An 11,710-nucleotide genomic window follows, 5' to 3' on the forward strand; every position below is an offset into this window, starting at 1 on the left:
GACTGTCCCTTTTGGGTGTCTGGCATCATGGGTTTACCAAGCAGAAGAAACCCTTGGGCTTGTGCAAGGGGAGAGAACCGCTCCGGGGGGAAAACCACTGTCTGCTGTGAGCTGTTCAGTGGTGGCTTCTGGTTGCAGGAGGAGGTGATCAGGATGTTTTCGTAAGGGCTTCTTCTGGTTATGTGGTTTCTTCATGATCTGTGGCTTCAGTACGACTGCCAGGAGCAATATTGTTTCTCCTTTCTTCCTATTACACGGTCTTTTTGCAGAAACACATGCAATGGCTGCAGCCAGGCTTGCTGCTCAGAGTAGAGGGCAGGAGGCAACCAAGAGCAGGCTCAAAACCACTAATATCTCCAGTAAGATGCCTCACGATGCACCAGGGCACAAGCCACAGCAAAGGGACCCTCATGCTGCCAGTTGCAGGCGTCTTCCTTTCACAGAGTCACCATCACTTCAACCTGTCCGTCTTACAGCCGAGCACGTTGGCTCCTTTCCGATCAGCTCTGTGACAGGAGATGCCAGCATTTTGTCCCTGTGGCCCCACGTGCTTTCCCAGTTGCACATTCCACACTGGACCATCTGAGTCCTCAGTGTAATCATTTAATTAGCAGCACACCAGTAAACACCCCGTGCTGACCGTTGGAGCTGGTCTGGTGCTTGCACTGGTCGCCRTTGGGCGAGATCACGTGTGGTTTCCTGGCAGCCTCCGGACTCCTTCTGTTCATTAAGTGTTTGCTCTTCCAGCTGTGGTTGCTTGTAGGTGAACAGAGGTGTTTGTGCCTGACCCCAGCGGTGGGCCCACTGCTTCATTACCCCCCAAGAAATGCAACAAGGAGACCACTTAATGTCCAGCATTTGCTAGAGGGTTTCCTGCTGGAGCCGCACGTAACCCAGACTCACAGACAGGCCCCTGGGAGCRACAGGACTGCGCTGCATGTGGGGGCTGCTGCTGCTTGCTCGACACTGGTCCTAAAGGAACATTGCCAAGGAAAATTGCCCTTGTTTCCAAAGGGAATAATGCAGATCCTCAGCGATTTCCACGAGGATCACGGCCACTTGTTTAACCCCCCAGAAGAAGCGTTCTTAGGGCAGGATGGTCTTTCCACACCTCTGCTGCAGCCCTCCTGTCCTAGACCCTCACTGCACTAGGGGTCTGCTCAAAGCAGGACGCTTGGTCCAGGACACCCACCATGGGGGACGAGAGAGGTGGAGGGAATGTCATCTGGTGCTGCCGACTTGGAGCTGGTGATCACGAAGTCTAATGCATCTTTAGTGCATATAATCACACCAAAAGAGCCATCTGGCCCGTACGGTAGGTGAGCTGTATGAAAACGAAGCCAGTTTTCCATGGCGTGCGCTATGCAGGCTCTGATTCAGCTACAAGGATGTTCCGCCCTGGGGCTTGGCAATCACAAATTTAGCAGCTAGAGTTACAAGGCCATAAATATCTTCGTGGTAACTTTTTTCGTTGCAACTGGGAAGAGCCCAAACAGGAAATCTCAGGTAGAAAAGGGAAACCAAACCTCACAATTTGAGTCATCAATCAAAGGGTAAAGTTAGGAGTTAGCCCGAGCAYAAAAGAGCTTGTCTCTGGCAGGGCTTCTAAAAATAGAAGTAGCAATTTTGTCTAGTTTCCTGGAAAACTTGTATTTGAGTTTGTTCCTAATTATCCTGCTGTAGAAGGAATAAAATCTGACCTACTTTTGAGCAAAAGAGCCATTGGGATCAGACTCCCAAAATAAGCCTGGACATAGCTGCTTCCTTGGTGCCCTCTGAAGCCGGTTGTTTGATGCACATGAGATAATGCTGTCGTGCAGGAGTTTCAAACAAAGAGTTTCTACAACCAGAGCTTCAGAAAAAAATTATCTGCCTTGTTGTTTGGGGCTACAAYATTCAAAGACAGATGTGTTTTCTGTAGAGAGCTTGACTTTTGTCACAAATTTTAAAAGAGCATGACCCTGATAACCAAACTGAGGAGAAGCCACTGCTCCAAGTGAAGTCAGACCCTGCTTTTTTTTTTTTTCCAGGCCTTTTGAAAATAACTCTTTTCAGATGTGAGATTGTGAATTTGCCAGGACATTCCAGATATTTCCCCAGAGGTCCAGATGGTACCAGAAGACAAGGAAAATAGGATATGTCCTTCTTCAACAAGATTATTGACACTCTGCCTTGCTGTAAAATGTTCTCATTGTGTTCGTGCAGTTTGGACACATAGAGTCCTCTGAAAGCAGAGTGTTGTGCTGAGCAGGAGGCACTTGTGCAGGGCTCTGTGTGTCCACAGGGTTTTGAGCACAGCCCAGCACGTCACGTCCCAAATGACAGAGACCTCCTGCAGGAGATGAGAACCAGCTCCCAAATCAGCACGTCACTGTTCTTTAACATGTAAAGCAGAGTGATAATGGAAATCCAGCCCTTCACCGAGCAGCCAGGCAGCCTTGGGAGCCCCTGGAGCCGCAGCCTCCATCCCTCTGCAGAGCAGTGCTCAGAGCTCAGTGCTCAGAGCTGCTCCGTAAATAGATGGGCCTGAAATCGGCCRTCTGCTTTGGGCAGGGAATTCCAGGGAGTGCATCTGGCAAAGTGGCAGTTTAGYTTCACAACAAGGAGCAGATTTTCAAAAAATCCCACTGAGAGGAAATTCCAGAACAGCTGGAAACTAATTTTGGGAAACAGAAATATTTCCACCTGGGGGCAGGAGGGAATACGTGTCCCACACAGAGCACTGTCCCCGGGATGGAGGTTCATGGAGGCCCCGTAGGACAGCTGAGGACACCTCCCAGTGCCCTGCAGAGCGCATGGAGGAGATTCACATTCCTGCCAACCAGGGGAACTTCCAGGCGTGCTGGCAGCATCTGCCAGACATTCCTGTCTGCAAGCCTCGTGTCACAGCCTTGAACAAAGCCACGCAGCAAGGCCAAGCCCTGCAGAGGCCGTCGCTCGCTCCGCRTGCCTGGGAGCAGCCTCTGCAAGCCCAGCTCCGCAGGCTGAGGACAGCGAAGCTGCTCCCAGCCCCTCCATCTGCCCCAGCGAATGCTCCCAGAGCCCGTCAGGAAACCCACGCCGGGATGTGGGCCGGATTGCAAAGGGCAGAACAGCCTCGGCCATGGAGACCACAGAGGCTCCGTCGTCGGGAACGTGCAGCGCTGCCGGCAGCCTCACCCCTCACGCCCGCCACAACCCGGGAATGTTTCCCGGGATAATCACAGCCCTGCGGAATCTCACCATGCGCCGCCGCTTCAAAAATGCTATTTCTGGCAGCACGGCTAAAGCTAAACCCCTGGTGATGCTGCAGCCAGCGTCTGCCCTGTGGAGCACAATTCCCACAAATTCCAGAGACTGCGGAGGCGGATGGTTTTTCTCACACACCCACACAGGCAGGAAGGGAAGGAAAAGCTATATGTTAAATGCAGCAGCTCTTGGATGATGGAGAAGCTACCAGCAACACGAAATAGCTGCAGGATGGGCTGTGTTTTCTCCTGTGCCCTCTGATTTCAGCCTGCCCCAGAGGTGACACCGGTGGTCCCAGTGTCAATCCTACTGGGGGGAATGATCTGCTACTGCTACAGTCAATTGTCCCTGCCAGCTTTAGAGGCAACAACTCATTGTGAAATTGAGGCATCCAAGTTCCTTGGGGGATTATTCTAATTAGATACTGGCTATTTTTATTCCATCTCATATGTTGGAAATACAGCCTTCAAACTCTACTGGAGCAGCCAAGTTAAATAGTGTAACTGCCTTGAAAGCAGGGTTAGCTAAGCTAATCGCTAGCAATAACACTTCCATGGAGCACAGGGACTAACCGCCGTGCTTGCTGGCACCGGCAGAGCCACGAAGGGATCTGCCACCCTTGATAGAGGCCCATGGTTATCTGAGCGTGTTAGCAGAAGGGCTATCAGGAGCCACTGCAAATGACGAGCGGCRTAAGCCGCTCAGATACACGCTGCCAATTCCTGGAAACAAATTGCTTTTACAATGGCTTCTGTATTCACGAATATCGCAGCACTAGGTCCCATAAATTACCCGCAAAGCAGCAATTATGGCTAATGGGAAGGAGGCCTGTGGCGCAGTGCCCGGCGCAGCGTGGGAATCCCGGGCTCCCTCCCGACTTGCTGCGGGAGCTGGAGCGAGCGGCATTGCTCCTGCCCCGAGCAGGGGCCCGTGGTGCTGGTGGCTCCGTGTGGCCCSAGCAGCCGTGCTCCTGTGGTGCAGGGCACCCATGCGACACGTTCACCCTGCCTGGCCACACCGCAGGACCTGCAGCCCACGGCCTGAGCTACGTGCTCGCACACCAGCACTTCTGCAAAAGTTCTGGGAAGAAAACTGCCCTCCTGTTCCCCAAATAGCATACACCTCTGCTCGTCGGCTGCCTCGTCTGACAGACCATCAATCACGTGAGCCTGTTTCTGGAAGGAGCCAGGGTTGAACCTTAGCTCCAAGTGTCTGGGGACTTTGGAGCTTGTTTTATAGCTGTAGCATTCCTGCGAGGTTTGTAAGCCCTACGTTATCCCAGAGGCCCTTACACTTCCCTCCACCCTGCCCCTTTTTGCTTGGAAAGAATATTGCAAATCCAGGGGCCTGATCCTCCCCGCTGTGCGCAGAGACGCTCTCTTATTGCTGTGGCAGGAGGTGCTCACAGGCTCCTCTGCCTCGTGCTTCCTCCCACACTAAGGAGACTGRGACCCAAGCACAGAAGTCGGAAGGTGCTGGAGCTGCAGGCAGCCCCGGGAGGACATTGACGTGTCTTAGGGGGCTCTAAGCCCTCTAGACCCACGGCAGCAGAGCGAGCAGGAGCCCAGCCCAGCGCTGACGGGGGGTTCTGCTTCTGCCCTCCATGCATGTCCCGAGCCCCGTGTGCAAACGTTGTCCCAAAGCAGGGTGGCCTTGTCCTGGGAAAGGGCAGCCAGCCAGTGCACTGCAGGCTCGCAGGGCATGACAGAGGAGCCGCTCACAGAAGCATTTCCTTTCTCATGATCACCAGTTTATCTCTGATTACAAGACTTTTTTTTTTAACTTACTTCAATCAGTCAGCCTGGGAAATGGTCATTTCTGTCAGCTCATGCTCTGTTGAAAGCATCTGCAAGGATTCACCTCAGCCGCAGATGTTGCTCCAGATAGAAATCACTGATTCCAAAAACATCTTCTACAAAGTTTCACTTCTGTCCTCACAGTTTCAAAATAGCCAAGACAGCTCCAGTAGGAGCTCACCTGTAATGGATTTAGTGATGCCTGTGTGAGCTGTGTAAATAGCAGGTGTAAGTAACACCCTGGCCAGCTCACTGSGGATCACTCTTGCAAGCGCATCAAGCTCCCAGCCAACACTTCTGTGCTTCACAAGCTCAAATTCAGACAGGACATAAGGAAAATTAGACTAACAAAAGGGCACAGGTGCTTCTGTATCTTCTTGCTCAAAAATATCCTTGGTTTCCCTGTATCCCTACAAATTTGCTAAGACTAGAACTTGCTAACCTGCAATGCCACAGAGGACACAAATGCAAGTCTTAATTGAAGTGCTAACCATGCAGCCCACAAAATGTACAAAGACAAAGCTCCTGCCTCACATACAGAAACATGCTGGCTGACAAAACCAGAAATAAGTAAGAAAAAAGTCATGAATTAGGCAAATGTGATAAACTTTCAGGAAATAGGAACAAATAAATTGAGAACTTAGCTATTTTGAAAGTCTTTTTTTTTTTTTTTTCAGAGTTATTTATATTCGCTCTGTGTTCCTCTCTTTCCAGTCAAAAATCTGCTTCTCCCCGTATGGTGATATATTTTAACGTGTGGCCAAAAGGGATTCATATCCTGAATAAAGCAGTACTGACGTGCATGTTGTACACACGTGGCCTCCTCTAAACGACTGCCTGCTGAAAGGCGAAAGGTTTTCAGGTCATTATAACTAGACAGGGTGTCTGTCTCAACCAACCTCCAGGCTAAAGAGTGAAGCAAACCTGTGACAGGCAGCAATCCACCCTGCAGTCATGGAAAAAAAGAGTTTCTACTTGAAAAAAGAGGGAATTTTGGAGCTGGACCAGATCACTTGGTGGTGTTTGTTTGTTTTCACAGTCTTCGTAAGACTGTGGAGGAAATACGTCTATGCTGCTTAKCAGTTCTGTTTGAGTGTCACATCCTTGTCCCAGAAATTCTTTGCCTCCTGCACTCTTTTACTGCCAACGTGGATTCAAATCCCTGGCTCCATTCAAGCCACCCTTAGCGGGAACCGCTGGAGAAGCTGTCATGTGCAGCTGTCTGCTCCCGCCTGTCCCGAGGTCACTGTCTTCACGGACAACGTGGCTACATGGCACCCTTCTCTGTCCACTGTGGGGATATAAACTATTTCTCCCATTTTCCTCCTAATTTCTCTTCATGTGTGGCCTCTTCAGCCACTGACAGTCACAGGAGATCAAGCAAACGGAGCCAAACCAGCCTGAGCAGCGCTGGTGCAAACTGCTGCCTCACGAGCATCAGAACGTGCAGTTAGGGTGAGCACGTGCTCAAGAATTGCTGTTTTCTGTGTTTTTACCCCAGAACTATAAATTCTTCCTCCTAGAACGGCTTGCCCTGACAATAATGTCGCTTCACGAGGAAGGTGTGACTCTGGTCATTTAATCTGTTGTCTGGCCATGGTCTTTGAAAGTCAGTTGCAAAGAGGTTAGGAGATGCTCTAAGAGAAGCAACCCAATCATCCTTTTTACCCCATTTCCGGGGCCACTGCTCTGCAGAGATGGCTTTTTAAGCAACTAATTTAACAGAGGAGGTAGCCAGTACTGAAAAACAAGTCTACTCTTCAAAATCTGTACAAAACCCTTTACAGAGATCCAGCTTACACCACCAAAACCTGCTGCTTGTTAGTATTGGGGAATTACCACCTCAAATGGTAAGATCCCTTAGCAAAGGATATTAATTCTTATTATTAAATAAATGTACAATGTTTTTCTCCCCAACATAATTACACCGGTCAGGGCACGAGCCTTTTATTTAACACAGTATTTCTAAAGCAAGGACTACAGTGGCACAGACGTGTTGTGCCTGAAGCAGAGGGAGAGGATAGAGACATTAAAGGCAAGTGTACAGAATACATTAGGGATTTACATTCAACAGCAAACCTAACCTCAACKGTCATTATGCCCCCAGACTGCTTTTTTTTTTTTCTGGGAATATCTGAGCTCCCAAGTCTCCCAAAAAGGAGTTTGTTTTCAGTGGCAGCACTTGGAAGTGGAACACAAAGTCTGATGCCAACTGAAAAAATTGATATGCAGCGGGTGCCCCCGCCGCTTTGCAGTTCCTTGAATTCTCAGCCCGGAGCTCTGCTCCTCTGGGAATCCCTGCGGCAGCGAAGATTCACTTCAAACCTAACGGCTTTGTTTGGAGATGGATTTTAGGGTTCAAGTGCCTCCTTTCTCAAAGGGCCTTCAAACAGGGATGAGCAGTGTTACATTATCCTCTGAGTGCAGGAACAAAGCTCTTGGGTCCACTTTCCCTCCTTTCTACAAAGATCTCCATCTCCTTTAATCCCCTTGAAGACCCCATGATACTGYCAGCCCTGCTCTCCCTGCTTACACCCTACTTGCTTCCCATACATTCTAAGAGGTACCCGCTGGTGGCCAGGGCCTGGGAGCCAACTCTCCAGCACACCTCAAACCAAGCAGGGAATTGCTGAGCTGCTTCTAGCTCCTTTTTCTACACAGAGACACGATTCCGCGTCTTTTAACTTCGCCTAGGAACCGGATTTCATAAAACCTGCAGGACCTCAGTGTGCAGATTCCAAAGCTGGCAGGCAAGGAGATAGGCAATATGACTACATATGTTTTCTTTCCCTGGGAAAGGGGGTTAAAAGGGAAATGCAACAGTAATCTTAGCTCTAAGAGCTAAACTTGAAACACAAACCCCAAGGGAGGGAGGGGGGAGGTCTCCATCTCTTGTTCTGGCTTGTGATCACTAAGATGAGCTCTCTCATGCCATGTTTACAATCACTTTTATTTTATTAGGACATACAACTGGAATTACAAATCCCTGGGAGTATAATTAACTTACAGTGACGTCAGAGCTTTTTTTTTTTTTTTTTTTTTTTTTTTGGCTATTTTGCTGCATGGACAGTAGAGCCTTTCTCAGAGCAGGGCTTTCATGCCAGCAGTTTTGGTCAATGATTATCCCTTGCAAAAAGCCTCTGACATACTCCCTCCAGTCACCTGTTTACATCCCAAATGTTCTCAAGTTCTGCTATTTCAAGCTTAACTCTTGTGACCTTATTCAACGATACTCAGTCCAAGCCTCCTTACCATATCCTGCAAGACAAACAACCTCAGGTCAGTTTTAGTAACCAGTGCTATGTCATGCATATGGTCAACGACTCTAAATATGCCCACACCCACACGTTTCCTAAATTTGGATGTCTGTAGTAGCCAACAACAGGGCCTGGGTGCATAGTTCTGTTTCACAAAARCAAGATTTGGGGCATTTTTCCTCTCTAAGCTTTTCCCTTTACCTTCTGAGCATTGCCTCGAAGACCTGAGATTTATTAGCAGCGACCAGCTAAGTAGGATAAGCAAAGTGTTGTGATTTCTGCAGAACGTCTCCCAGAGCTCAAGGAGCCAGATAAAAGATCCATCGAGCAGTATAGACAGCTCCTTCCCACTGCAGCCAATTGCAAAAGCTTACAGACAGTATAGAAACAGGCCAAGTACACAGACATTCTTCTCCTAAATACTCTACCAGACCAGTAGTTTGTGGCTCGGGGATTTCCTGAGCTAGGGATGGTGCATTTGTGTTAAGCAGCCCAGGATGTGCTTTTCTTCCTTGAATTTGCAAAACTGATCRTTAGACCCCTGCAACTTTTTAGTGCCCACAATACCCTATGGAAACAAATTGCACAATTTGTCTGCATGTTGTCCCTTTYTTTTTGATGCTGCCACTTTTCAGGCCACTCTCCTTTGGTCCTTGTTCACCTTCTCCATGCCAAGTGTCATGGCTAGGCCCTATGACAGGGACTGTGTAGTACCCAGACCTTCACTTCCACACTCATTTGGCAGATGCTTTGTTGTTTTCCCAGAAAAGTTAGTGAATAGGTGACCTGTACCCCTTTCAAATAGGGAAGGATTGCTCGATATCACCTCAGTGTATACAGGTAACCACCAAAGGCAGCTTTGCAAGGGAGCTGCTTGCACTCTATGAGCATGACGGGATGCTTAAGAGACCAGTCCATTAACACACCACTAAGTAGGGCTCGCCTGCCCTCTCCAGTCTGGACCAAGGCTCCTAGGAGGTCTGTTGATATACCCTGCTTCCCCATTACATACAGTACACTCGCTAGGATTCTTTGCACCATGGGTGCAAAGGCAGTGGAAGGGCATCCATCACAGGTGCCGCAAAATTCAGAGTCAAACAAATGCATCTACTAACAGGAGRAGCTGAACGGACTTACCCTGCAGAAGTAGCTCTCTGATTCACAGCTCAGCTTGGGTGTCAGGAGAGGCTAGGAGTGGATGTATAAAACCCCAGCATTGTTTGGAGTGTTGTTGTCCACGGGATGCTTCAATAGCTGGCTCACAGAACTTCACAGCTGTCCTGCAAACGTCGGTGAGAGTGGGGTGGCCGTGCAAAGCAGCCAGTAAGTGGCTACTGGAGGGGAACAGACTCCACATCTCCCTCTGATGGGACTAAAGAGTCTTTCAGCAAATACCACCCAAGTGTGATTTGGGATCTTACACGGTGAAAACATGAAAATCTATCCCTTATGCTCCGCTCTGCTTCTGTGCTCATCTGCTGTCTTGTTAAAGAAAGGATGGCAAGCGAGTGGTTACAAGGTCTTCATACCCTGGAAGCTGCAGGGAATCACTTTGCACATAGTTTTTACCCCAAGAAAAGCCAAGTGTGTTGTATGCACACAGGGTGCCACACACTCCAGTTCACAGAAACATGTTTTTGTCCAGTGGGGAGGGAAACTGTAATATTCCCCAACAGATCTGCTCTTATAAGAYGCTATTTTGGGTGTTGATGCTGTCAGTGAAGTTATTGGACAAATGAAGAGCCTGGCATATGCTGTAGCTTGGGGCAATTCACATTCCTCAGGTGCTAAAAGCTGTAAATACTTCCTTTGGGCATTAAATAGATGTGCTTCCAAAGAAGCCAGCATTCCTGACAGTGCCTGTCCCACATACTCCTACAGGAGGTCTGCAGCGCTGAACTAGCGTGACCCCTGGAAATGTTTCCCACATCTCTCATCCTTGCTTCGCTTCTCCTTTCATTTTTGGAATTTGCTGAAAACTGGTTTGGCATTTGCTTATCTTTCTTTTCATGTGAGTTCTTGACCTTCCTTTCTTATATTAAAACCATATTAAAGCTGGGGTATGAACCATGCAAGTCAGGAAGCCAAAGATGTTCAGCTCTTTTGGAGATGTGCACTAGTCAACATTGSTTTTGATCTTCTTTGCTTTTAATTTTTCTTGATGTCTTTACTAGTAACATTGAAAAGAGACTGATTTCAGCCTGGAGCTAAAAGCACCTATGCAGTCAGCAAGCAGTATCTTTTCAGGGTATCCTGACTACTTGGGACTTCATCAGTTTTTGTTATCCAATTCACATCTTTAGGTTGGGTGCAAGCTTCCATTTTCTTTCTTTTTTACAGTAATACAGTAGCAATACTGCCATGCTTTACAACAATGATTCAAGGGTCTTTCAGTGCACCCTTTATATCCTTTTGGGTTCAAAAGGACATTAGCTCTTTCTCTGTGGTCAGAAAGGATGAATATTGCACAACAGACTGTGACATTTCATTTATTCCTGGAAAAAGAAAAAAAGAAGCCATCTGATCCTTATTGCTGTATTGCTGCCATGCCAAAAGACKCAAGTTCTTGAGGCAAGGACTGTGTCTAAGTGCTTCTTGCTGTGGCACAGGGAAGGACATAGGACCACAGTGTTCTGCTTTAGGTTCTGCTCTGCAGAGACTGGACAAGATCTCTTAACATCTTCACATCTGAAGTGAGTCACCTTCTGAAAGACGCAATTCACAAGTTATGTCCGTTTTAGAGCAGACATATGGAGGTCAAGTACACTGTCCTGTTCTGTACTGYGCAGTAACCTGTGCAGCACTGATAGCTTGAAAATCCTAACAAGGTAYTTCAGGAAAACTGCAAAGAATGGTGTTTTCGGGAGTGTCAAARCTTTTTATGTCTTTCTCGCATTGCAGGTCACCTTCAGGTCCCCATTTCGCCCCTTCCTAGCGCCATCTTCATCCCCATCCATCCCCGCAGCCGCTTGTGCCTGCAGGGCAGGGCTGTCGCTGCCGCTCACAGCACAGCAGGGGCTGCAGGTCCCCTCTCCTCACAACGTGCGACCCAGGCCGAGACCCAGTCCCGCAGCGCTCGTCTCCTCAGGGCGGCCTCCAGGCCATGCGCAGGCGGCCGGTGCTCTCCCACYTGTCCTTACTTGGAAATTCAGCCTCACACTCACAGGATATCAAGAGCAATCAACACGTTTTGGTGCAGGAGGCTCCTCCTGCCTCCCCGTACACGAGCTCTCCAGAGAAGCAGCCCTGGACACTCCACAGAGCCTGAGCGCCTCGCATCCCGAGGCCGCCTTCACCATGGGMGCCATCTTGGTGGAGGCCCCGGCCTCTGCCCGCGGCTGCGGCGCTGCCGCCGGACTTGGCTCGGGGCCGCTCGGCGGGAAGGTGCGGGCCCGGGCCCGGGGCCGCCGCGCGGCTCAGCCGCCCGCC

This window comes from Nothoprocta perdicaria, unplaced genomic scaffold (assembly GCF_003342845.1).
Source record: "Nothoprocta perdicaria isolate Ctin4 unplaced genomic scaffold, notPer1 scaffold_59, whole genome shotgun sequence".
Classification (NCBI taxonomy): Eukaryota; Metazoa; Chordata; class Aves; order Tinamiformes; family Tinamidae; genus Nothoprocta; species Nothoprocta perdicaria.